The sequence below is a fragment of the Triticum aestivum genome, chromosome 2D (assembly GCF_018294505.1).
Source record: "Triticum aestivum cultivar Chinese Spring chromosome 2D, IWGSC CS RefSeq v2.1, whole genome shotgun sequence".
Lineage (NCBI taxonomy): Eukaryota > Viridiplantae > Streptophyta > Magnoliopsida > Poales > Poaceae > Triticum > Triticum aestivum.
This window is the reverse complement of record NC_057799.1, coordinates 236,567,963-236,595,200: the sequence shown is the minus strand read 5'-3', so window position 1 is coordinate 236,595,200 and position 27,238 is coordinate 236,567,963.

The following is a 27,238-nucleotide window of genomic DNA, read 5'->3' as shown; positions in this document are numbered from 1 at the left end:
ATTGGATAATAATATGAAGCATAAAGCACCATGTTCAAGTAGAGAGTACATAGGGTTGCGGGAGAGTGGACCACTGTAGATAGATGGGGAAAGCTGATGAAGATGTTGGTGAAGATGACGGAGGTATTGGGGTAGATTGCGGTGACGATGATGGCCCCGGCAGCGTTCCGGCACCACCGGGAGAGAGGGGGAGAGGGCCCCCTTATTCTTCTTCTTCCTTGACCTTCTCCCTAGATGGTAGAAGGGTTTCCCCTCTGGTCCTTGGCTTCCATGGCATGGGAGGGGCGAGAGCCCCTCCGAGATTGGATCTGTCTCTCTGTCTCTCTCTGTTTCTGCGTTCTAGATTCTGGCCTTTCACCGTTTCTTATATTCCCGGAGATCCGTAACTCCGATTGGGCTAAAATTTGGACACGATTTTTATCCATATATTGGCTTTCTTGCGGTGAAAGAAGGGCACCCACCACCTTACGGGGTGGCGACGAGGGTCAGGGGCGCGCCCACCCCCTGGGGCGCGCCCCACTGCCTCGTAGCGCCCTCGGGCATCGTCTCGCGTTGATTCTTCTTCCAAAAAATAACATATATTCCAAAAAAATATCCGTCAGTTTTTATCCCGTTTGGACTCCGTTTGATATGGATTTTCTGCAAAACAAAAAAACATGCAACAAACAGGAACTGGCACTGGGCACTGGATCAATATGTTAGTCCCAAAAATAGTATAAAAATTTGCCAAAAGTATATAAAAATTGTAGAATATTTGCATGGAACAATCAAAAATTATAGAAACGACGGAGACGTATCAGCGTCCCCAAGCTTAATTCCTGCTCGTCCTCGAGTAGGTAAATAATAAAAAAGATAATTTTTGATGTGGAATGCTACCTAGCATAATCTTGATCACATAATCTAATCATGGCATGAACATTAAGACATGAGTGATTAAAAGCAATAGTCTGTCATTTGACATTAAGACAATAATACTTCAAGCATACTAATAAAGCAATCATGTCTTTTCAAAATAACATGGCCAAAGAAAGTTATCCCTACAAAATCATATGGTCTGGCTATGCTCCATCTTCATCACACAAAATATTCAAATCATGCACAATCCCGATGACAAGCCAAGCAATTGTTTCATACTTTTGACGTTCTCAAACCTTTTCAACTTTCACGCAATACATGAGCGTGAGCCATGGACATGGCACTATAGGTGGAATAGAATATGATGATGGAGGTTGTGTGGAGAAGACAAAAAGGAGAAAGTCTCAGATCGAGGCGGCTAATCAATGGGCTATGGAGATGCCCATCAAATTTTTTTTGACTGGTGAATGTAGGGAAAACCCCCCACAGCATTCAAAACTTTATTTCAAAACAAAGTAGCATACAATATACAAGGATTACAAGGGGTAATCAGAAGAGAAAACTAAAAACTAAAGATCTAGAGATACAAAACCTCAAGGAGGAAGAAAGGAAATCCACTTAAGAAGCTCTTCCTTGTACCTAGCCTTGAGATGCCCATCAATTGATGTCAATGTGAGGAGTAGGGATTGCCATGCAACTGATGCACTAGAGCTATAAGTGTATGAAAGCTCAAACTGAAACTAAGTGGGTGTGCATCCAACTTGCTTGCTCGTGAAGACCTAGGGCATTTGAGGAAGCCCATCATTGGAATATACAAGCCAAGTTCTATAATGAAAATTCCCACTAGTATATGAAAGTGATAACTCAAGAGACTCTCTATATGAAGAACATGATGCTACTCTAAAGCACAATTGTGGTAAAAGGATAGTAACATTGTCCCTTCTCTCTTCTCTCTCATTTTTTTTATTTTTTTCTCTTTTTTTAGGCTTCTTTGGCCTCTCTTCTTTTTGGGCTTCTTTGGCCACTTTTATTTTGATAACCTCACATGGGACAATGTTCTAATAATGATGATGATCACACTTTTATTTACTTACAACTCAATATTACAAGTCGATACTAGAACAAAGATATGACTCTATATGAATGCCTCCGGCGGTGTACCGGGATGTGCAATGATCTAGCGTAGCAATGACATCAAAAGACGGACAAGCCATGAAAACATCATGCTAGCTATCTTACGAGCATGCAAAGCAATATGACAATAAATGCTCAAGTCATGTATATGATGATGATGGAAGTTGCATGGCAATATATCTCGGAATGGCTATGGAAATGCCATGATAGGTAGGTATGGTGGCTGTTTTGAGGAAGATATAAGGATGCTTATGAGTGATAGAGCGTATCGTATCACGGGGTTTGGATGCACCAGCGAAGTTTGCACCAACTCTCGAGGTGTGAAAGGGCAATGCACGGTATCGAAGAGGCTAGCAATGATGGAAGGGTGAGAGTGCGTACAATCCATGGACTCAACATTAGTCATAAATAACTCACATACTTATTGCAAAAATCTATTAGTCATCGAAAGAAAGTACTACGCGCATGCTCCTAGTGGGATAGATTGGTAGGAAAAGACCATCGCTCCTCCCCGACCGCCACTCATAAGGAAGACAATCAATAAATACCTCATGCTCCAACTTCGTTACATAACGGTTCACCATACGTGCATGTTACGGGAATCACAAACTTCAACACAAATATTTCTACAATATACAACTACCCACTAGCATGACTCTAATATCACCATCTTTATATCGCAAAACTATTGCAAGGAATCAAACATATCATATTCAGTGATATACAAGTTTTATGTAGGATTTTATGACTAACCATGTGAATGACCAATTCCTGTCATCGCTCTAAATAGATATAAGTGAGGCAAGAGAGTTTAATTCTTTCTACAAAAGATATGCCCACTCTCTAACAAATATAAGTGAAGCAAAATTGCATTCTACAAAGGGCGGTTTTCTATGTGAAGAGAAACAGGCAATCCAAACTTCAAATGATATAAGTGAAGCACATGAAGCATTCTATAAAGCCATACTCAAAAGATATAAGTGAAGTGCAATGAGCATTCTATAAATCAACCATGGACTATGTCATACCAGCATGGTGCATAAAAAAAGTGAAAAATAATTGCAAAAGACGTTCCAAGATTTCCACATATCACATGAACGAAACGAAGATGAAAACATACCGATACTTGTTGAAGGAAGATGGGATGCCTTCCGGGGCATCCCCAAGCTTAGACGCTTGAGTCTCCTTGAATATTTACTTGGGGTGCCTTTGGAATCCCCAAGCTTGAGCTCTTGCCTCTCCTGCTTCTCCTCATATCGAGACCTCCTCGACCTTTGATCACTTCATCCACACAAAACTCAACAGAAAGCTCGGTAAGATCCGTTAGTATAATAAAGCAAATCACTACTCTAAGTACTGTTGCAAACCAATTTATATTTTGTTTTTGCATTGTAGCTACTGTAATATAACTTTTCCATGGCTTAATCCACTGATAGAAATTGATAGTTTCATCAAAACAAGCAAACTATGCATCAAGAACAGAATTTGTCTTAAACAGGACAGTCTATAGTAATCTGAACATTCACCATACTTCGGGTACTCCAAAAATTCTGAAAAAGTTAGGAAAAAATAAACAATTTGTATAGAAAGACAGTGCAAAAAATTTTAAGAACCGTTTGACGTTCTAGTAAAAAATGTAAAATCGGGCACTATAGCCAAAGTTTCTGTTTTGCACCGCACAAACCAACAAGCAATGTAAACATCCTAAAGGCAAATCTTGGCACATTATTTTTTGTTTTTAAACTTTATAAAAGCACACAACAGAAATAAATGACTCTCTAAAACTTCCGGGTTATCTCCCTGGCAGCGCTTTCTTTAAAGCCATTAAGCTAGGCATATAGTGCTCAAGTAATGGATCCACCCGGTTCCCAAGGTATATCAAAGCCAATTTTAATTAAAAATGATTTTTGATTTAGTAGTGAGCACAAAGTAACATATATCATGCAACAACGAAGTCTAACTCTCTTCCTATGCATCGGTATGTCATAAAAGAACAATTCATGCACACATAGTAAAGGCCAATGCATAGTATAAACAGTTTCTTGCAATTTAATCTTATTGAAACATGGAGAGGCGGAGATGTAGTTCCGCTCTCATAATAATTGCAAGTAGGAGCAGCAAGCACATGCATACTATATCTATCAAAATCATCATGTGTAGTAGTAAAACGCAACCCATCAATATAATCCTTAATAAGGGCAAACTTCTCCGATATAGTGTAGTTGGGAGAATTCAAAAAGATAATAGGACTATCATGCGTGGGTGCAATAGCAACAATTTCATGTTTAACATAAGGAACTATAGCAAGTTCATCTCCATAAGGATAATTCATATTGGCATCTTGGCCACAAGCATAGCAAGCATCATAAAAAATGGGCTATTTCAAAAGAATCAAAGAGATCATAACAATCATCATAGCAATCATCGTTCGGTAAGAATGAAGGGACATTAAATAATGTATGAGTTGGAGAGTTACTCTCATTAGAAGGTGGGCACGGGTGATCAATCCGCTCTTCCTCCTTTTGTTATTCGCTCTCCTCATCATCTTTTTCATCCAATGAGCTCACAATGCCATTAATTTTTTTTCCATAGACTCCTGCAAAATATTAGTCTCTTCTTGGACAGCAGAGACTCTTTCAATAAAATCATCAATATCGGAATTGAATTCATAATTCTCGTAGCAATATTTAAGTATAGCAAAATTTTCAGGTCTGTAAATAGCATCATCAAGATTTTCACTATTTAAACAAAGATTCAATTTCATAAGCACCCATAAAAGCAACGAATTCTTCTATTTGCTCCACATCATAGTAATCATATATACCATTAGCATAAGAAGCCAAGGTTTCATCATCATTAAATTTGCATGAAAAGGGAAGGTGTGGAGGCTTCATCCTGGAGCAACAAGTATAATCGTATCTCAAGCATAGTTCCCGAGCATACTACTTCAATATATGAATTTGATCCCATAATAGTTTCCCTTTTTGAGTCAAAAAATAATCCCTAAAGTATTCACGTTGATCCAACGTTACTCCCATTATAAAGTTGAATGGGGTTTTCTCAGGATTATCAAAGTAGTACATAATTGTCGGTGTACAAAAGTAGGGGCACACCTTTGTACCCTTTTACTTGTGCACGGGCAGTCGGAGCCGCGCGCCACGGCCACACTAAGTAGGGCAGAGGAGGGGAGCCGGAGAGAAGCCGAAGCACAAGATGGCCAAGGCAACGCCAAGACCAAAGATACCAAAGAGCGAGAGGGCAAGGTGGACTCCCCCGGCAAGGCCCTTGCCGGGGCAGCCTCCGCGGCCCCCGCAAGAGCCTTGCCGGGGCAACTTGCCCGATGCTAACAGAGCGAGCCACCCTTGAGCCCACAGGTTCCAACTCAACCAACCACATTGGAACTAGGGCTCGGGAGGCACCTCCGTGGTAGCATGCAAATCTTTGTCAAGACCATAGAGATATGAGATCAGATCAGAACTAGAAGACGGCGACCCTCGGCGGGATCCTTGCTGAGGAGATCCACAAGACCCCAGGCAAGCGCCTTGCCGGGGATGACTCCAACGCCACGGTAAGACCCTTGCCGAGGGCGTCAGCGGGGCCACAGCCAGGCCCGCGTCGACCAAGACTCCACCACCGTCCCCAAGCAGCTGCTAGCTCAACCAGCTGGGCAGGCACCTGTGTGACGACGGGCGGCCTCTACGCCAACTCAGCAAGCACCTGCATGGTGGCATGCAGATTTTCGTGAAGACCCTACCACCGCGCCACCTCAGCTGCCTACCTGCCTACATGGCGCCGCATGCACCGCTGGCCTGGGCGCGTGTCGAAGCAAGGCGAGGCGGCAAGGGACGGGATGGGCCTCGTTCCCGTCCCCAATAAAGCTAAGGGGCACCTAAGCTACGCATTAAATGTGTCTTGTCCTGTAACACGAGCGATAAGCTCGCAGCACTGTAGGCCTTTCCACCTCCTGTGTGCCACTATGGCAGCCCCTTCTGACTATAAAAGGAGGCCCTTGGCATACTGGAGAGGGATTCGGCTCTTTTGAACTACGCAGCCACCATAGCTAGTTCGAGAGCTCAAGAACTCTCTCAAATACACACCAAAGCAGGACTAGGGTATTACGCATCCTCGCGGCCCGAACCTGGGTAAACGATCCTTGTGTTGACTGCTAATCCTGCTCTTCTCACAACCCCGCGCCCCGGCAACCGTAGTAGGGATTCTTGTGATCCCATAGGTGTCGTTTCCCACCGACATCTTTGGCGCGCCAGGTAGGGGGTGCAATTGTGAGAATCTGGTCTAGTAGTTAGCCTAGCAGTTCTTCATTGCCATGGCTCCCAGGAAGAAGACGATCATGGTGATCGGCTCGTCGGGAGCCGAACGGCCCGTGCCAGTGCGGGCGAGCAGCGGGCCGGTCGCGGACAGGAACCGGGCCGCAGTCCGCGAGCACCAGCATCGCTCTGGCAGTCAGAGCCTGGTGAGCGGCATCGTTCGTGCGCCAGGCAACGGGCCGCACGCCACCAAATCCAAAGACGGAGATGGGCCCCCCACAGGCGGCGCGGGGCCCTCCAAGAGTGTCGTTGTGCCACCCACGGGCGGTGCAGCAACCTCCAAGACGCCCACGCCAGCGCCCACAGCGCGCTCTTCACATGGTGCGCGCGACGAGCAGCGCCACCACGCTGGAGACCCCGGACACCGCCGTGGGAAGAGCCCTGTGCATCGTCCGCGGGACGAAGGAGTCCAGCATGCTCGCCGAAGTGCTGGCGAAAATGGCATGCAGCCGCTGGGCCGTGTTTGAGCTCCTTCTAACGTAGTTAGTAGTCGAAGCGCGCCACGGTCCACGCAGCTGTCACCACCACCCACGCCAGCGCAAGCTTTAGCACGCACGCAGCTGCTCCTCGACTTCCCTCTTGCTGCAGAGAAGCTCGACGAGTGGAGAGCCACCATCCGGAGCCTCGTCGCCGTCGCCAATAAAGATGATCCGCGACCGGCGGGGCCTTCGGGTCGGCGCTCCGTCGAACCACCGCATGCCAGCAGTGGAGGGGCCGGGGGTGCTACGGCCGCGGTGCACTCTCCTCCTCCACGCCAGCCACCGTGGGTGTCGGTCCGTCGCGATGACGCTTGCAATAATATTTCCATAGCATCGTCCGGCCCACGGACCCACCGCGACCAACGCCAAGTTCTTCGAGAACGAGCCCACGAAGATGCTCGAACCACTATCGAGCACCAGCATGATACGCGCCACCAGTCGAACAAGCGGGCGAGACCCGCTATGGACTACCCAGCGCCGGGGAGCTTCGGCGGCCTACCTTACGAGGTGGGTTGCCCAGCTTTTACCCGTGAGCTGCGGCAGTTCCGGTGGCCATCCCACCGCACATTCAACCCCGACGTTGGCGAGAAGTACAACGGCAAGACCCATCCGTCAGAGTTCCTCAGCATCTACACCATCGCGAGGCAAGCTGCCGAGCTCGCGACGACAAGGTGCTTGCTAACTACTTCCCGTTGGCGCTGAAGCCCAACGTCATGTCTTGGTTGATGCACTTGCCGGCAGATTCCATCTCTTCTTGGTCGAATCTGTGCCATGAGTTCGTTGGTGCCTTCACCGGGGGCCACCAAGCTCATGGCCAGGCCAGTGATCTGCATATCATCCCCAGAAGGAAGGGGAAACCCTGCGCAAGTACATCCAGAGGTTCAGCCGGGTGCAGTACAACATCCCCGATGTTCATCCCGCCGCTGTGATCAGCGCGTTCCATCAGAACGTGCGCAACCGCAAGATGTGCGAATAGCTGGCGATGAACAAGGTTAAGGATGTGGACGAACTTTATGTTCTGGCCGATAGGTGCGCCTCGACTGAAGAGGGAAGGAAGTACCCCGGCAAGGACGCCGGCGCGGAAACTGACTCTACTCATGAAGACACGGCCGCCCCGACGAAGAAGGGCCGGCGTCGCAGCAGGAAACGCAATGGCAAGACCGTGCTTGCCGTCGAGGGATCCGACAGCACCGGCGCTACCAAGAAGGCCAAGGCAGACGACCCCGGCAAGGAGATTGCCGGGTGCGCCGCCTGCCAGGCCTTGGCGGCTGCCGACAAGCCAGGAAGCTCCGACAAGCAGTACTGCAAGATCCACCGCATGAAGGGCCACGACCTCCAGAGCTGCCGACAAGTCGAGCTGCTTGCTGAGAAGCGAAAAGATGAGTACGAGAGGCGGGACAAGGAGAAGGTCCAGGATGGTGCCGAGGGATCCGGCAAGAAGCGTGGCGGCCAAGGAGGCCACCGCGGCAAGGATAACCTACAAGAGAGGCCCGCTCGGGGCCGCGACAAGAAGCAAGAAGATGATGATCATGACGAGGACGACGAGTCAGGCAAGCAAGAGTTCCAGAAGGCTACAGAGGCGATGTGCGTTGACGGCGGCTCCTCACTGCATACTTCTCACCGCCAGCTCAAATAGTGGGCGCGTGAGATTACGGTGGCGGAGCCCTCGTTCGACGCTCAGAAGCCGCTGAAGTGGTCCAGCACGCCCCTCATCTTTGACGCCGAGGATCACCCTGACTGCACAACTGCGGTTGGGTGTTTGCCGTTGTTTGTTTCACCAACGATACGCAACCTCAAGGTGAACAAGATGCTGGTTGACGGCGGGGCCGGTCTGAACATGATCTCACCCATTGTGATCAAAAGGCTGCAAATTCCTGATGGAGACCTCGAGGAAACGGGCACGTTTCAAGGGGTCAACCCGGGGAGGAGCCAGCCAAAGGGGAAGGTCACGTTGCCCGTGACGTTTGGAGGCGAGCTGAACTACAGGACGGAGAGGATTGTCTTCGACGTCCGAGATGCCCTTGCCCAACAACGGGATCCTTGGCCGCCCGGCACTGGCCAAGGTCATGGCGGCATCGCACTATGCCTACAACATGCTGAAGATGCCTGGGCCGATGAACATCATCACCGTCCCCTCCGACAAGAAGGACGCGCTGATCTGCGCCGACCAAATCTACCGGGAAGCAGTTGCAGCAGCTGCCGCCAAGGCACTTGCTCCTGCCGCTGTAGCCCGGGGAGGGAAGAAGAAGACCGGCAAGACCTCTTGCACCCACTCCGACAAGTGCACCTCTTCGGAGTGTTGTGCAGCCATCGAGGACGTGCCAGAGAGCTCCACCGGCAAGAGCAAGAAATCCAGAGCTACGCCACTAGAGACCAAGAAGGTGTCCGTCAGGGAGGATGGCACGGGAGGGGCTTTCACCATAAGCTCCACCCTCGACAGCAAATAGGAAAGCGCGCCTGTCACTTTCCTGCAGGCGAATGTCGATGTGTTTGCATGGCAAGCATCTGACATCCCCGGGGTTCCCAGGGAAGTGATTGAGCACCATCTTGCTGCCTGTCCCCATGCGCGACCCGTCAAGAAGAAGGTCAGGAAGCAAGCTTTGGAACGGCAGGAATTCATCACAGAGGATATCAGGAAGTTGGAAGCAGCGGGCTTGGTGAGGGGAGTGCTCCATCATACGTGGTTGGCCAATCCGGTAGTGGTGCGCAAGGCAAACGGGAAGTGGAGGCTGTGTATTGATTACACAGATACCAATAAAGCTTGTCCTAAGGACCCCTTCCCATTGCCGCGCATCGACCAGATTGTTGACTCCACGGCCGGGTGTGATCTGTTATCATTACTCGACGCCTACTCGGGCTACCACCAGATCTTCATGACAAGAGAAGACGAAGAGAAGACAGCATTCATCACCCCATGTGGTACGTACTGCTTTCTACGGATGTCTTTCGGGTTGAAGAGTGCTGGCTCAACGTTTGCAAGGGCAGTCCAAATTGGTTTTGAACCCCAGCTACATAGAAATATGGAAGCCTATATGGATGACATAGTGGTCAAAACCAAGGACAGGGCAACTCTTGTACAAGACTTAGAAGAGACGTTTGCCAACCTACGCAAGATCAACCTCAAGCTGAACCCTGAGAAGTGTGTCTTCGACGTTCCGTCCAGCAAACTTCTCGGGTTCTTCGTGTCGCAGCGTGGGATCGAGGCAAACCCAGACAAGATCAAGGCTATCGAGCAGATTGAGGCACCCAAGCGGATCAAGGATGTTCGTCGGCTCACTGGCTGCGTTGCCGCCATGAGCCGATTCATCTCCAAGTCTGCCGAGCGCGCCCTTCCTTTTTTTAACATCCTGAAGAAGGCGGGCCCAATGGAGTGGACCCCAGAGGCCGAAGCGGCGTTGCAAGACCTGAAGAGATACCTTTCCTCTATGCCAATACTAGTTGCGCCAAAACCACAAGAACCGTTGCTGCTGTATCTGGCAGCGACGAACCAAGTGGTCAGTGCCGCGCTAGTGGCGTAAAGGGGGATTGACGAAGAGGCAGTGGCAACGGTAGGACCGGCGGACAGCAAGTCAGAGACTCCCCCGGTAGGGCCTAGTGCCGGCAAGGCAAGGCTCCCGGACGAGACTGACGCCGTCAGGGCGGGGCCCGCGCAGACAAATGAGGTGGTGCAGAAGAAGAAGATGATGCAGCACCCGGTTTACTTTGTCAGCTCCCTCTTGCAGGGGGCTAGGTCAAGGTACTCCGGTGTGCAGAAATTGCTCTTCGGCCTCCTTATGGCCTCGAGGAAGCTGCGTCATTACTTCCAAGCCCACAAGATCACCGTCGTCACCCGCCTCCCGTTGCAACGGATACTGCACAACCCAGACGCAACCGGAAGGATTGTCAAGCTTTGGGTTGAAGTTTGAAAGTACTTCAACCATCCAGAGCAGAGTCCTAGCGGAGTTCATTGCAGAATGGACCTCAACGCCTGACAAAGAGATCCAGTAGACCACTCTCCCTTGCAAGGAAACAGCTCACGACTGGATTATGTACTTTGATGGAGCTTTCTCGCTGCAAGGCGCCGGTGCTGGTGTGCTGCTCGTCGCACCCACCGGAGAGCACCTCAAGTATGTAATCCAGATGCCCTTTCGCAGGGAGATTTCCACCAACAACACTGCTGAATACGAGGGATTGCTTGCCGGTCTCAGGATCGCGGCAGACCTCGGAGTAAAAGAGCTCATCTCCGGGGTGATTCACAGCTTGTCGTCAGACAAGTCAACAAGGATTATCAGAGCCCGTTGATGGAGGCCTACGTAGATGAGGTGAGGAAGCTGGAAGAGCGCTTTGACGGTATACAAGCGGAGCACGTTCCCCGAGCGGAGAACGACATCGCTAACTACCTGTCAAAGTGTGCTGCATTCAACCTACCTGTGGAACGAGGTACCTTTTTGCTTTGGTTGACTCAACCATCCATCAAACCATCAATGGAGCAGAAAAGGCGGAGGAAATCAGGCCCTGACAAGTACTATCCCGCCGAGCCCCCAGGGGCCGCCGACAAGGGTGTTGCCGTGGGCCCTGAGCCTGCCAAGAAGTGACCGACTCCGGCAGGCCGTCAAGCCCTGGTCGTAGAGACGTCCGCTCCCATAGCAGAAGAAATGCCTTTGGTCCTTGCCGTCGAGCCCCGGGCTCCGGCATGGGCGCAGCATACCGTCTGATTCCTCCAAACAGGGGAGCTTCCCGAGGAGCAGGAAGAAGTGGAGAAAGTAGCCCGTCGGTCTGCTATGTATCAGTTTGTCGATGACGTTCTGTACAGAAAGAGACCGAACAGTGTGAAATTGACGTGTATTCCCCGGGAGGAAGGACTGGAGCTGTTGGCGGAGATACACTGAGGCATATGTGGCTCCCACATAGGGTCGAGGGCCCTTTCCGGCAAGGCGTTCTGGCAGGGTTTCTTCTGGCCCACTTCCCTCTAGGATGCAACCGCACTAGTAACCAAGTGTGAAGCGTGTTAGTTCCATTCAAAGAACTTCATCAACTAGCTCAAGCCCTTCGAACAATCCCTCTCTCCTGGCCATTTTTGGTCTGGGGGCTCGACATACTGGGCCCCTTCCCCCGTGCCGTCGGGGGCTTTGAATACTTGTACGTTGCAATCGATAAGTTCACAAAGTGGCCGGAGGTGGAAGCAGTGAGGAAGGTGACAGCACAGTCAGTCGTCAAGTTCTTCAAGGGACTAGTCTGCCGTTTTGGTGTGCCAAACAGAGTCATCACCGACAACAACACGCAGTTCACAAGCCACACCTTCATGCAATACATCCAAGACCTCGGCAGCAAGGTCTGTTTTGCCTCCGTGGCACACCTACGGAGCAACGGCCAAGCGGAGAGGGCAAATGCTGAAGTGTTGCGAGGCCTGAGGACAAAGACTTTTGACAAGCTGCACAAGAGCGGAAGGCGCTGGATCGATGAGTTGCCGGCGGTTCTTTTGTCGATCAGGACGACGCCAAATCAAGCCACCGGCCAGACACCCTTTGCCCTGGTATACGGGGCAGAAGCAGTTCTCCCCATAGAACTCACATACGGGTCACCTCGAGTGCTCGCTTACGACGAGCTTGAGCAAGAGCAATTGCGGCAAGATGACGCAATGCTCCTTGAGGAAGATCGTTCTTCAGGTGGCTGTGAGAGCAGCACGCTACCAGCAGGCCTTGCGCCGCTACCATAGCCACAAGGTTGATGCCCGAAGCTTTGAGGAAGGCGACCTTGTTCTTTGGCGCGTTTAGTTGGCCAAGAATACCAACAACTTGACGCCGAAGTGGGAAGGCCCTTATCGGGTAATACGAGTCACCAGGCCCGGCGCAGTCCGCCTGGAGACCAAAGATGCTATCCCAGTGAGCAACTCCTGGAAGATCGAGCATCTTCGCAAGTTTTACCCATAAGGCGCGGCTTGCCGGGCCCCCCGGCAAGCCACCTTTTGTACAAGCTTTGCCGGCAAGGCATGTAACCCACTGTACAAAGCCAGGCGCAGACCCTGAGCATAAATAAATGAAGCGCTGGAGCCCTAAGTTATAGCATGCATGCTAAGTTAAGTCTCTTCCTCGGTTAGGGTTGATAGTGCTTAGTGGCGACTAACCCCTATCCTAGAGGTCGAGTGTGCATCTTTCTGTCCTCTTTGGTTCGCAGGGCACGTGGACATATCTCCTGAGCCGCTTGGGAGAAAGAGGACGGACCGGCGCTCCGGCCCCGGCAAGCCAGGATCGCCGAGGGCTGAAGACACAAGGATCCAACCACGGCAAGCCAAGGTTGCCGGGGGCTGCGGATTCAGATAAGTCTTTTATCCCCTGTTATGCACTTCTGTATAGAACATGGACATATGAAACCAAGAGCGTGAGAATGGTCGACCAAAGCGGGGGGACGGCAAGGCCTATTGCCGGGCGACAATGTTTACCTTAGAAATAACAAGGATTCGTCCTTGGCATGGGCCTCGCTCACACACAAAGAACCCGACAAACATCATTAAAAACGTCCCATAAAGGTACAGTTTGTACGGAAAAAAACATGAGCAAGGGGATTACAAGTTTAAAAATTAACAAGTGCCCGTAGGCTTACAAACTAAAAAGAGATAAGGTGCCCTTAATCCCTTTCTTGTCCCTCTCCTCAGGAGGTGAAACAAGATAGCAGGACGGCAAAAAGAGCGCCTAGGCGAGGTGCGAGAAGCAGAAGGTGCCAAGAGAGCATCCCGGTGCCGGCGGAGGGGCTGGAAGATGAGGCAACGGCCCGACAATACGTGACGAAGGCGTCGGTGCCCGCGTACTCCGAGTTGACGACCGCCGCCCGCCTTCTTCGCCTTCTCCGGCCCTCCTACGCCAGCCGCCCAAGGAGGCGATGGGGAATGCGCCGATGGAGAGCTTGACGAGGAAGGCACTCGGCAGGGCGCGAGGCCGAGGGTGGGGCGACGCGATCAGTCGAAGTCGGGGTCGGCATCCTGCCGCCCAACTCCTGCGTCGTCGCTGTTGCTGTCCTCCTCGTCACTCCCGCTCGAGGAGGAATCTTCATCGTCGGAGGAGCTCTCCACACAGCACTTCAGGCGAGTTCCAAGATCTCCGAAGACCTTGACAGAGAGTAGGCCGCCCTCCATTAACTTGAAGTAGAGGACGAGCCCCACCGTCAGGCTATGGATGCGAGCAAATGTCTTCCATCCACGACGGAGATACATAACATGCGGAGCGGGGAAGTCGACGTCGACCCACGTACCGCCGGTCCCGCAGCCCCTCATGTGCAATCTGTTGGTCTGGGGCGGATTGAGCTCCATCTCCTCAGTGAAGGGGATGGGGAGACGGAGACGACGACGCGATGGTCAGCGCAGCCTGATGAAGAACTCGCGGGGCTGGTCCCCCACGTGACCCTCCATCGCGGGAGGCACCACTGGCGGAGGCACGGCCGCCGCGCCACCTCGTCCCCCTCTCCCCCTACCGCCGCGGCGACCTCCGCCACGCCCCCTACCCCTTCCTCTCATGGCTGGCTCCGCCGCCACGGGTTCGTGGGAAGGAGGGACGCGCTGACGAGCAGCAACCCTCGCCGCCACCGTCGAAGGCCCAGCGCCTCCTCTCACCATGGTAGGTGGAAGAAAGAAGTGAAGGTGGAGGAGGATGGATGTGAAGGAATGTGGGACGACGCCCCCTCCCCCCTCCTTATAAAGGGGCGGGGTCGAGGCTCGGCCGCCCCACTTAGCCAATCCAGCCATCGGAGGCACAGGGAATCAGGACCGACCCGCTGCCCCAATCAGCGACGGCCCGGTTTCCCGCCTCCAACGCCCGCCACTTGCATGAAGGACGCGTGGCGAGGGAGCAGGGTCGAAAAAGACGGATGAGGCGACCGTTCCCCGCCCCGTGATCAGGGGGCATGGGCGCCTTGAAGACTGTGACCCATGTTCATCCAGTAAATGAACCGCGCCTCCATGCCTCCCTCTTTTTATGGGGAAGGCGTGAGCCACCTCTTTACCGCGATGTGACGCATGTGTGCGAGAACCGCCCCACGCATGCCCCCCACGTCACGCACGATCCTCCACGACGCGCGTTCAATGCGGGTCATGGGGAAGCGCAGCGGACGAAGAGTTACTGCGGTGAAAATCCGCCCCGCCTGCCCGCACACCGTTCTGGGCCTGGCCCAACAATGTGTCGCGCTTATGTGTGGCCGGGCGCCACAGCCACACTAACCAGGGCAGAGGAGGGGAGCCGGAGAGAAGCCAAAGCACAAGATGTCCAAGGCAACGCCAAGACCAAAGATACCAAAGAGCGAGAGGGCGAGGTGGACTCCCCCGGCAATGCCCTTGCCAGGGCAGCCTCCGCGGCCCCGGCAAGAGCCTTGACGGGGCAACTTGCCTGATGCTAACAGAGCGAGCCACCCTTGAGCCACCGAGTTCCAACTCAACCAACCACATTGGAACTAGGGCTCGGGAGGCACCTCCGTGGTAGAATGCAAATCTTTGTCAAGACCACTGAGACATGAGATCAGATGAGAACCAGAAGACGGTGACCCTCGGCGGGATCCTTGCCGAGGAGATCCACAAGACCCCCGGCAAGCGCCTTGCCGGGGACGACTGCAACGCCACGGCAAGACCCTTGCCGGGCCCCCGGCAAGGCCCTTGCCGAGGGCGTCAGCAGGGCCACAGCTAGGACCGCGTCGACCAAGACTCCACCGCCGTCCCCAAGCAGTTGCTAGCTCAACCAGCTGGGCAGGCACCTGCGTGGCGACGGGCGGCCTCTACGCCAACTCAGCAAGCACCTGCGTGGTGGCATGCAGATCTTCGTGAAGACCCTACCACCGCGCCACCTTAGCTGCCTGCCTGCCTACATGGCGCTGCATGCACCGCTAGCCTGGGCGTGTGTCGAAGCAAGGCGAGGCTGCAACGGACGGGACGGGCCTTGTTCCCGTCCCCAATAAAGCTAAGGGACACCTAAGCTACGCATTAAATGCGTCTTGTCCTGTAACACGAGCGATAAGCTCGCAGCACTGTAGGCCTTTCCACCTCCTGTGTGCCACTGTGGCAGCCCCTTCCGACTATAAAAGGAGGCCTTTGGCATACTGGAGAGGGATTCGGCTCTTTTGAACTACGCAGCCACCATAGCTAGTTCGAGAGCTCAAGAACTCTCTCAAATACACACCAAACTAGGACTAGGGTATTACGCATCCTCGCGGCCCGAACCTGGGTAAACGATCCTTGTGTTGACTGCTAATCCTGCTCTTCTCACAACCCCGCGCCCCGGCAACCGTAGTAGGGATTCTTGTGATCCATAGGTGTCATTTCCCACTGACAATAATATCTTTCACATAATGAGCATCGAGGGTTTTAGGAGGTTCCCCATCTCCATGAGTAGCAAGTAAACCTAATTTTTTTGGTATTTTGTGTTCCATATCCATAACTAAAGATAGAGAACAAGTTAGAACAGCAAATAAAAATTACTTAGTGATAAAGCAAACAAGCACACACGAGAATATTCACCCCACGCTATAACTCCCCGGCAACGGCCCAAGAAAAAGGTCTTGATAACCCACAAGTATAGGGGATCAATTGTAGCCTCTTTTGATAAGTAAGAGTGTCGAACCCAACGAGGAGCTAAAGGTAGAACAAATATTCCCTCAAGTTCTATCGACCACCGATAGAACTCTACGCACGCTTAACGTTCGCTTTACCTAAAACAAGTATGAAAATAGAAGTATTTTGTAGGTGTTGTTGGATAGGTTTGCAAGATAATAAAGAGCACGTAAATAAAAATCTGGGGGCTGTTTAGATAAAGAAGCAATAAAGTTAGAATAGCGAGTGTGGAAAAGTGGTGGTAGGAGTTGCGAAATTGTCCCTAAGAAATTGACTACTTTACTAGACCGATAGCAAGTTTTATGTGGGAGAGGCCACTTCTAGCATGTCATCCCTGACTTGGAATTGTATGCACTTATGATTGGAACTATTAGCAAGCATCTGCAACTACTAACGTTCATTAAGGTAAAACCCAACCATAGCATTAAGATATGTTGGTCCCCCTTCAATCCCGTATGCATCAATTTCTATGCTAGGTTGAAGCTTCTGTCACACTTGCCCTCCAATACATAGTCCTATCAACATACAACTAACCCTATGGTGTCATCCACGCGCGCGCTCATATGATGGGCACCAAAGACAACAACATAACCATAAGCAAATTAAACCAATCATAGCAATTCACCAATTACCGATAGGACAACGAAAATCTACTCAGACATCATAGGATGACAACACATCATTGGATAATAATATGAAGCATAAAGCACCATGTTCAAGTAGAGGGTACTGGGGGTTGCAGGAGAGTGGACCGCTATAGATAGATGGGGTAAGGTGATGAAGATGTTGGTGAAGATGACAGAGGTGTTGATGTAGATTGCGGTGAAGATGATGGCCCCGGCGGCGTTCCAGCGCCACCGGGGGAGAGGGGGAGAGGGCCCCCCTTCTTCTTCTTCTTCCTTGACTTTCACCCCTAAATGGGAGAAGGGTTTCCCCTCTGGTCCTTGGCTTCCATGGCATGGGAGGGGTGAGAGCCCCTCCGAGATTAGATCTGTCTCTCTGTCTCTCTCTGTTTCTGCGTTCCAGATTCTGGCCTTTCACCGTTTCTTATATTCCCGGAGATCCGTAACTCCGATTGGGCTGAAATTTGGACACGATTTTTATCCAGATATTGGCTTTCTTGCGGCGAAAGAAGGGCACCAACCGCCTTACGGGGTGGCCACGAGTGTCACGGGCGCGCCCACCCCCCTGGGGCGCACCCCCCCTGCCTCGGGGCCCCATCGGCCATCGTATCGCGTTGATTCTTCTTCCATAAAATCAGATATATTCCAAAAAAAATTCTCCAGCAGTTTTTATCCTGTTTGGACTCCGTTTGATATGGATTTTCTGTGAAACAAAAAACATGCAACAAATAGGAACTAGCACTGGGCACTAGATCAATATGTTAGTCCCAAAAATAGTATAAAAAGTTGCCAAAAGTATATAAAAGTTATAGAATATTGGCATGGTAAAATAAAAAATTATAGATACGACGGAGACGTATCATATCTCGGCGACGTTGCCGTGCAGGAGCTGACCTTCTTCACAGTTCCGCCCAAGCTGCTGGCCGGGGCTGGGTTGTCGAGGACGGTGTCCCTCCACATTCAGATTGATAAGCTCACCTCCTAAATGATTCTACAGTGCCTTCTTTTTATCTTAGTAATATGCTACTATAGGGTTTGCTTAAGAGATGGTGGGTTTTGGTGGCGATGCAGCAATTACTTCGACATCAGATCAGCACTTAAAGTAATTTCCAACAGTCAAACGGATATTTTGTGTCTGTTGGATATAAAGATCCTTTGGGTAAGAAGTATAAGCAGCTTATATGCTTGTTTGTTGAGGAAGTGTTGCATACTTCTGTGAGTTGACGCGACACATCGAAGTAGTACTACTAGTAGTAGTACTCACCCGACTGCGCACCAGGCAGACGAAGCTCGTGGCGTGTTGGTACCATGTGCAGCCCGCACATTAACAAAAACCTCGCGCCTCCAGCTTAGCGTCCGCGTTTTAAACTTCTCAATCTCAAGGCCAAGGAGCAACAGGAACATATGATAGAGCCAATCTTGAGAACACTACAATTCGTAGCAATAGATGCGTGTGTGAGAGAGGACGAGTGCATGCGTGCACCTCTTCTCTTCATGTATAACATACTAAACTCAGAGTACAAGTGTATGTGGGTGGCATCGACCTAGGGAGCTAGACATGGTGTGTGCAAGAAGTCCCGAGAGACTAGGTGTGTGCGTGGGAAAGAGGAAGAGAGATGATATGTGCCAATCTAATGCGTGTGAAAAAAAGAATAATCTATAGCTCGCCACGAGGCTATTCTTGTCGAATGCCCCAATAACCGTAAGATATGTATCCGACGGTGCCAGTTATTGCACGTACACAGTAGTAGAAAAAGAAGTACCATGGCATATTACAAAACTGCTACACCATGGATGAGAACGTGTGCCCACATTACGCCATCCGGGAATAGTGCCGCACTTCGAAACTAGAACCGTCAAGAAATTTTGAGCTTGCGTCTAGTCACATTCCAAATTACTACCACGCTATATTTAATTGCAAACCTGTTCACACTGATCACAACCTAAACGGTTTCCCATGCGTATTAGTACTCGGTTATAAATACTACTATGCCAAGATGACTGCACATTCCTCCTCAACTCCTCATCCACAAAAACAAACAAGTCATTCATCATCGTTCCCTTGCATCTGCCATGGCCAACGTGAGTTCCGGGTCGAGAGATTACGACCAGGGAGAGGCTAGCATGGAAGCGGAAGCACGAGAGATGTACCGCCTCACCGCGAAAGCAGCCGACATGTCCCACCGCGAGGCCATAGCAGCACAGAGCTCCCGCCGCGCCGCCGAAGCAGCACGGAGGTCCCGCCGCGCTGTCGATGCAGCAGACTGGTCCAGCCATGCCGCGGAAGCATAAGAGATGTCCCGCCGCACCGTGAATGTAGCAGAGATGTCCTCCCGCGCCGCGATGGCCTGGGAAAATGTCTCGCGGGCAGGCGAGGACTCTTACAAGCTCATGCATGCGATCGTCCATATCTAGATGGATCAGATCTCCGGCTAGGAGAGGTTGCAGGACGACATGTAAGCCTCGTTTGAACAGGCTACCGGTGTCATCCGTCAACTAGGGGAGGGCAATGCGAAGCTCTGGGCCAAGCGCGACCTGCTGAGGGAAAAGATCGCCGGAAGGGCGAAGCAGGCGGAGGAGACCGCTGCCTTGTTGAAGAGGACAATCATCATTGTCAAGAAACTTATGGACGAGAATGCCATGCTCTGCATCGAGCGCGAAAGGCTGGTGGAGGAATCCGTGGATGCTGCCAAGCTGCGTATTAAGGGCATGAAATTCATGAAAGAGATCATCGCCACTCACCGCGAGAACTAGTCTCCGCGACCTGTAGCGCATCAAGAAAGTAGAGATCAACGAGCCAGATCGTTGTATGCGTCTTCCCTCTTCTTTTCCCCTTGTGTATTACGGGCATAGCCGCATGTGGCTTTTTTAATTATATTCCTAAATATGTAAGACAACTATTATCCAATGTCGTCGTCCTGATATATTGACCAGTCTTGCTATAAGTCGCAGTAGATGCTATATAGGTCCGTCGGATCTTACACTAGTGCAGGATGCTGCTAACGTGACACTACGATCAGAGACCTTTCGACGAAACTGTGTGTGATGCAATAATCGCAAACGGTGGTGTAAGAAAACCGTCAAAAAAGGTGCAAAACGTTTGCGATGGAGGATGCATCAAACACGGTTCAGATTTTAGTTGCGTGTGCGATGCAGGGCATACAGTTCAGCTCAATTAACTGTTTGTGATGAGGAGGAACAAAACAAACGGGCAGCCAGATGAAGGCGTGTGTGATGTACAGCATGCAATTCACTCAGATGAACTGTTTGTGATTAGGCAACACAATGGAAACGGTCAGCCGGATCAAAGGTGTGTGCGTTATACGGCATGCGGTTCACTCGGATGAACTGTTTGCGTTGACACATGAGAACAGAAACGGTTCAAATGAGCAAGATGTGTGTGATACGCGGCAAACAGGTATGTAATCAGAAATGTGTGTGAATACGGATAATAACAGAGACGGTTGCTGCTAATAAGACGTGTGTGTTGTGCGATGGGATTGCATACAGAACAACAACATATATATATATACACACACAAACACTTATAAGGACATGCTTGCATAACCAAATTAAACATCCACTTACATAGGTGGCTACTACAACCATGGCATTTGCACACACACCAAAGTAAACTATTACATACATAATTACATAGGTGGCTACTACACACATGACATTTCCACACACCAATAAAGTAAACTATATATTACATGCATGATTAACTAGCATAAACGATCATCTGATCATCATCTACTTCTTGTGACGCTTGCTCTGCTTGTGGCTCGATCCCGGGCTCATCGATTTGGGTAACTAGGCACTTCCTCATGTCAACGATTTGCCCGTGCATCTCGTAGCATGTGTACATGCTCTTGGCCGTGAACCTGAGGTGAGGTTCATCTAGTTGCCGCATCCAGGCCCTGTGCCAGGTAGGGGGCTTGTTCTCTGGGCATCCTGCTTCATCTTTTCGTAGTAGGGGTCGATGATGGCCGAGGCGAGTTCGACCAGGGAGTCCTTCTTCGTGCTGCCCCAGACCCTGTAGTGGTCACGGATTTCGACAAGGTTCTTGCAGGCCAAGCCTGTACCACTGAGCGCATTTACATCGTCTTTGGTTTCCACCGTGGCGAACTTGTAGTCGGTGCTATTGACAAACCTGTTGAAACGGTCGCAAGGCTCTGTGGCCATGCAGTAGTGGTAGATGAGGACATGATGGCGCACGCACAACTGGGCAACGGCAACCTTCTGATCTATACCAGGACGACCGACAGTGTACTGGAGGTCGATGCCCACCACCTTGTACTTGGCAACAGCAAGCAACTGCTCAACGCTGTTGATGTAGTCGTCTACCACGGCCGGGTCGACGGTGTACACCACCGAGAGATCCGTCTCCCTCACGTGGGTCTCCACTCTATGCACGTCGAACTCCATTGGAGCGCCGCTGGACATCCCCTCTCTATGTGCCATCGTGGGTGTGCTTGTTGTGTTGTGGGGCGCGATCGAAAGGTTGAAGAGACTAAGGTTATAATGGCTGCGAGAATTAATGGGGAAGCCAGACGGCCAAGAATATCGGCAGGCCCTGATGGCGGTTCTAATTTGCAGCGCGTAACTCCAGCGTGCCGCACGTAACTGCATCGTGTGGCAACTCGCGCGGCGCAACCGCATGCATATGGGGCCCCCGACGTGATCATGCGCACGCCCAACCGCTGGCAGAGCGCGCGCGGAGGGACGCGAGCAGAGCGCTCCGCGGTTGCCTCAATGGCGAGCAACCATATATATATGCATATAGTAGTTGAACGCGCAAGGAAAAGCTGTCCGCTAGCCGAGCGCACCGACGGACACGAGCAGAGCGCGCCAACAGACACGACAGAGCGCGCTGCGGTGCCAAACGGCGAGCACAGCGCGCTGCGGCGCCTAACAGTGAGCAGAGCTTGCTGAGGGACGCGAGCAGAGGACGGCACAGTAATACGTGGCAAATAAGACAAACTGTGCGAGCAATGTCGGAGACGTCAAGCATGAACTAGATTAGAGTTGAGTGTGCGATATGTGGCATACAGTTGATCCACCCGAGCTGTTTGTGATGGAATAAGCCGTGTGTGTTGCGGCCAAACGCTTGCTAGTATATAACCTTAAATTTAACCAAAAAAGTGTTAATGCATGTTACAAAAATTGTATAGCTGGAAACTATGTTCAAATACGACTCCAACGATATAATCTTTGGCGACATGCATTCGTATTTTATTACTTAAATCCTACTTGTAAACCAGGACGGGGTATAGTAGGTAATTAAATCGTAAACGTTTCTTTATTAACTGTATGTGTACGTGTCCTCTCGTCCTCCTCTCGCACGTCTTGTCACCCCGCTGTCGCAGAAGGCGTACAACGCAAGCTTGCGCAGCGCGCAGGGGCGTTCTTTTGGCCAAATGGTGGCGCCAATGAATCGCCGGTGAGCCCGTTCCCGCGCAACCTTGCAGGTTACCGCGCAAGCTTCCCGCCCGACTCGGTGAAATCCCCCAAAATCCCAATGCTTACCGGCCTGCTATAAAAACCCTCATGGCCGGCGAGTCCTACGTCGCATATTCCCCACCCTCCCTGTAGATTATCTCGTCTGCTTCTCCCACAATCGCCAATGGCACCAGTCCGTCATAGTCCCTCAGCCACTCCGCCGTCATTAGAGGACAGCTCCAGCTGGGAGGCTACACCGCGGCGGCAGCGCAGTGCCCGGCGTAGTGTAGTGCGCATGGTGTCCCTTTTGGGTGTGCGCAGAACACCCAGCACACGCTCCGCCGCCGCTGCCCGTGGGCAGCTGTTGCCGGACGCCGTTGCCGCCACACCACCGTCGAAACCAAGGGCCATCTCCCGATTCGCCGCCGCGGCCCGAAGGCGGGAGGTTGAAAGTGCTAGTTATCGACTAGAGGGGGTGAATAGGCGATTTTTATGAAAGTCTTCAAAACACGGTGGCTTTGAAGACAAACAATAGAAATGGACCTATTGATATGCAGCGGAACGTAGACTACACTAGACAAGCCATAGTCAAGTAAACAGTGAAGTGAAAGCATGAAGACTATTAGCAGCTAGGTAGTATGGATCAGGATGGAAGATAGAATGAAGTCAAACCAACAACAGTCTTCACACAGTAAAGCCAATCAGATCATGCAAGCAGGCAATGACTTCATGAAGACAAACTGTAAGTAAAGAGAGGTAGGAGATAGAACCAGCTGCTTGGTGAGGACAAGGATTTGTTGGACCAGTTCCAGTTGCTATGACAACTGTACGTCTGGTTAGGGAGGCTGAGATTCAACTCAGAAGACCGTGTCTTCACCTTATTCCCCTTGAGCTAAGGACACTTAGTCCTCGCCCAATTACTCTGGTAAGTCTTCAAGGTAGACTTCCAAACCTTCACAGACTTCGTTCATCGGCGATCCACAATGACTCTTGGATGCTCAGAACGCGGCGCCTAACCGGCTGGAGGATTCACAGTCCTCAAGTGTAACAAGTCTTCTGATCATGCAGACAGAAAGACTTCAGTGATGCCTAACACTCTTTGGCTCTGGGTGTTTTGGGCTTTGTCCTCGCAAGGATCTCTCTCAAATGCTTCGGAGGTGGGTTGCTCTCAATCGACAAAAGCCGTGCACTAACTCTGAGCAGCCACCAATTTATGGTGTAGGGGTTGGCTATTTATATCCAGGAGGCAACCCGACCTGATTTGTCCGAAATGACCCTGGGTCACTAAGGAACTGACACGTGTCCAACGGTCAGATTTCAAACACACGCGGCAGCTTGACTTGGGCTACAAGTAAAGCTGACTCATCCAGTTCTGGATAAGATTTTCTCTCACTGTCTTCGCTTGAAGACATAGGATTTGGTTGAGCATCACTTCAGTCACTGTGACTTTGTTCACTTGGACCCCACTTAACAGTGCGGTGGTTCCTATGACTCAACAAAGAAGAAAAGGAAACAACAAAACAACTATGTCTTCGCACTCCATAGTCTTCACGTGAATGTCTTCTCGAGTCATAATCTTCTTTGTGAATATCTTCATAGACCACCATTGTCTTCAATGTCTTCACACATTTTTAGGGGTCGTCTCTAGTAGGTAAACCGAATCATTGAGGGACTACTACCTGTGTTATCCTGCAATTCTCACAAACACATTAGTCCCTCAACCAAGTTTGTCGTCAGTACTCCAAAACCAACTAGGGGTGGCACTAGATGCACTTATAATCTCCCCCTTTTGGTGATTGATGACAAACTGGTTAAAGTTTTCAACGGGGATAAAAGTATGTGAAAGTTTAAGGATTAAGGCATTGTCTTCATAAGTAGCAAAAGGCTCCCCCTGAAGATGTGCATATAAGTAGTTTTCTCTTGAATGCAAATGCACATGGCAGGTTTTACTTGTGGAGATCCTCTTCAACTTATGAAGACAATTCATCATGTATATAAAGATATAACGAAGATAATGACATGCATAATGAAAAATGGACGTCTGCGGAATGACTTCATGCAGAATTTATCATCGCATCACACAGTGGCAGTAAAAGTAGCAGACGACCATCAAGTTTAAGTGTTACAACCCAAAGAACCAGATGTATCAAAAACGGGAGTTGTAAGCACTTGGCAAAAAAAATATAGCAACCACCCATGTGGACCCGCTTGAAGACTATCAACTCATATGCTTCTCCCCCTTTTGTTAGTAAGTACCAAAAAGGTTTGAAGACATAGAGCATCTACTCGTTCCCATCAGGAGTAGATGAAGCTGCAGGGTCAATGTAGGAGTTCGGTGGTGCAGAAGGGCCTGGTGCAGTCTCGAGATACAGTGAAGCCAGAGCTGGTGAAGTGGCGTCGTCTTCTTCATCGACGACTCTCGCAACAACAGTTGCAGCCAAAGATGAACACTCAGAATCTTCTATGGAAGGAGTCCGACGCTAGCTTGCATTCTGGGGAGGCCTGGAATCAAATTTGAAATCCTCAGTGAAGCCATCTTCGCGAAGATCAGCTTCAGGACATAGCAGGGTGAGGCTCTTCCAGGACCGCCGACGGGCTTCATGGGCTATGATGGAGTTCTTGGTGGCTAGGTTTTGAATGCGATTGACGTCCACCAAGATGCTCTGCATCTGACGCTTTAGCCAGTCATGGTGCCTTTCCTATTTCTGATGTAAGGCCACAAGAAGCTCTCAGTCATTGAGTACATGAGAACGCTTCCGAGGCCTTTATGCAATTGTACTGTCAGTGGCTTCGGTGTGTGCACAATGAGGCACACACATATTTCCAGCCAGAGGATAGACTCGAGTTGCGGCAAGAATTCCCTCCATTGGTTGCGAGAAGCTTTGGTGATCAGCATTATGAAGATAAAGTGGCTCCTTGGCAGGCTCGGGGTAGATGGCTTCAACTGATAGATCAACCTCAGGTAAAAAGACAAGATGGTTGCGCGCTGAGGGCTGATAGTCGACAGAAGAGTGAAGCTTGATTAAGCGCATCACCCATGGAGCATAAAACTTCAAGCCAAACAGATCAATTCCAAATGCAGCAAGCTTTCTGATGAAGAAATCCTGGGAATTGAATATGATGCCATTGACAATATAGAATACCAAAGTCTTCATGGCTGCTTCAAGTTTGGCTTCAGCAGAATATCCCTTGATTGGCCATAGAGTACGCCTCAGAATGTCATAGACTGTGTGGGGCAAGTACTCGAGGTCCTTGACGGAGAATTCCTTGGGATATTCAGCATCTTGTGGCAATGGCTTCATCATGCTGAGCATCTGACTCATATTGGGCTCTGGCTTCTGAAATACACTCTACAGCGCATTCCTATGTAGCTGACAACCAGGTTCATACAGTTCACCTGGAGTGGGCTGGGAAGTAAGCTCGATGATGTCTTGAGCTTTAGCTTCATGATGCACATCACCTGTCATCCACTCAGGGACCCAAGTCTTCGGATCCCTGTTGTACCCACGAATGTGAAGAGTGGCATAGAACTGCAGAAGAAGCTCTTCATTTCAGTGCTCTTTGTCAGTGACGAATTGCAGAAGACCAGCATCTCTAAAACAGTCCAGAGCTTCTTCAAGGCAGGGCAGACCAGCAACGGCTTCAGAATCCAGACGCATGTGAGGAAAGATTCGCTCTTGATTGTATAAGACACATGAATAATAGCTGCGCTACTGATAGCTCCAGAAGCGATCAGAAGAGACCTTTGGCTTCGAGTATGGGTTCTTGTCACTATGAGAGAATGTGTTGTGTGCCCTGAAGCTATTCACACTGAACGATCCTGGCGATGGTGCAGCACCTGGAAGCCTTGGCAGTCTGGGCTTTGGCTTCTTGACCTGAGGCCTTTGCTCCACATGGTAATCATATTGTGGTCCGAGAGCGGTAGGAGGAACCAAAACAAGCCATCGGACAGGGACAAGTTGGCCGCGATCATATGCCCGTTCAATGGTGTGTGGCCTTGGGGGTGGAACAGTGGCTTCAGCATGAACTATGGCTTCAGGTTGCACATTAGCTTCAGGCACAACGTTGGCTTCAGGCTCCACATTATCTTCAGCCATGCCAACGTCATTGGCTTCAGTATCATTGTTGGTGGCAGCCTCAGTGTTCTCAACCTCCGTGTCTTCAATGACAAGAGGGTTGGGCACAGTCACATTCTCCTCGAGAATGACTTCTTCAGTGGCAGGGGGTGTGGCAACTCTTTCTTCTTCTTGTCTTGGTTCTTGATTTTCTTCGGCTGATGTAGCCAGAATGTCTTCAGCAGCTTTAGCTTCAGACTCGGAGACATTCGCAGTGGGAGTGGCTTCAGGAAACACTTGGCGTGCTACTGAGCTTTGTTGCACTTCTCCTTCTGGAATGCTCGACATGGTGACCTATGGCCTAGGGCCTTTGCGAAGCCTGCGGAAAGCGGGCGATGCCTGTGGAGATGGAGTGGTCTGCACCATGTAGTCGTCGTCAAGCACCAGAGTGGTGACTTGAGGTGGTGGAGTTCTGGGAGTCTCATCATGAACGGGGGTGTCTTGTTGGGGCCGATCAACCCAGGAATCATCCTGAGCAACTGGCGCCAGGGGACGACCAATGCAGATGAGTTCACTGTTCGTAAGAACAGGCGATGATACCGGTTGGTGCTCGAGTTGAGGAAGGACTTCATCATCTTCAACATTGTCTTCACGACCAATGTCTTCAGCTGTGATGGGATCAACAGCTAGTACTTCTTCATTTTCAGGAGCCTCTGTGAAAGGAGGCTCGTGGATCACAAGTTGACGCTCTTGGTTGGTG